Here is a 1,419-nt window from a genome sequence, read left to right as displayed (position 1 = left end):
CTTCTTCCAGACTCTGGGACCGTGATTTCCAAATGAAATGTTACTTTTTTTTTCTTTCTTTGACACAAAGAATGCATCAGTTGTAGCCCATGGATATGTCTGCGCATGGTGGCTTTTGAAGCACTGACTCAAGCTGCAGTCCACTGTGAATCTCCCCCAAATTCTTGAATGGGCTTCATTTCACTTTTTTCTACCACATTATTTCCTTCCATTCAACCTTTCATTCAACCTTCCATTAATGTGCTTGGATACAGCACTCTGTGAACAGCCAGATTCTTTAGTAATAACCTTTTTTATCTTACCCTCCATGTGCAGGTTGCCATTTAAAGACTCGGGAAACCTTTGCAGGTGTTTGGATTTAATTTGTTAATTAGAGTGTGACACCACGAGTCTCCAATATTAACTTTTTCACAATATTCTAAGTATCAGTCTGTGTGATGAAAATATTTAATATACGAGTTTTACTTTTTGTATTGAATTACTAAAATAAATTAACTTTTTAATTATATTCTAATTTATTGAGACGCACCTGTATACAGACCAAACATTGTTAAGACCAGAACTTGGGGGACTCCAAGAAAGTTTGTCTACGTATGACCACTAAGAGGCGCTATTTTCACAAATTAATAAAAAATATTTTTACTTGTATAATAAGATAACAGTCCTGAGTCTTATTTGCTTTAACTGCTTATTTATTGTAGATTATTTAATCCATTCTTCTAATAAATGTATTACTTTTGAAAACTCCTTTATTGGAGTTAGGGAAAAAATGACTGCGCTCACTGATGCTGCAAATATGCTATTCTTAACACACAATCACTTGCTTTTAATGTACTGATTTGCCTGAATACCACAAAAAAGCATGGTAGAAACACAAATCAAAAGGGTAAATAGTACTATAATATTTAAGACTGAAATAACACAGAGAAAAGAAAAACAAAACATTAAATCATGTGCAAAATCATGATCAGTTTCAAAGTCACTGAAGTATGTGCAGGTAATGTATATGTAAGTATTCTGACGGTTTTACACATGAACTTACGACACATTATATATATATATATATTTTTTAGATTATGTAAGATCAATTCAGAAAAAAACAAACAAAAAAAAACAATGAATCTCCACCTGCCAGTCTAATGCATACTGTTAAGACTGCTTGTGCTCTGATTAAAAAAAAATTTGAAGAAATTAAGAATGCAATTTAAAAAAAAAAGTCAGAATCCATATTGAAAATATATACTCAAAGTAGAAATCCCTTCCAAAATAATACTTAAATATAGTAAGTGGAATATTTTGTTGTATGGAAACCAGCAAACGTGAGCAGGCGAGTGGGCGGGGCAGTGAGCAGGCGAGTGGGCGGGGCAGTGAGCAGGCGAGTGGGCGGGGCAGTGAGCAGGCGAGTGGGCGGGGCAAAGG

This window comes from Silurus meridionalis, chromosome 10, assembly GCF_014805685.1.
Source record: "Silurus meridionalis isolate SWU-2019-XX chromosome 10, ASM1480568v1, whole genome shotgun sequence".
Taxonomy (NCBI): domain Eukaryota; kingdom Metazoa; phylum Chordata; class Actinopteri; order Siluriformes; family Siluridae; genus Silurus; species Silurus meridionalis.
The sequence above is the reverse complement of the archived record's forward strand: the minus strand, read 5'-3'. Positions refer to the sequence as shown.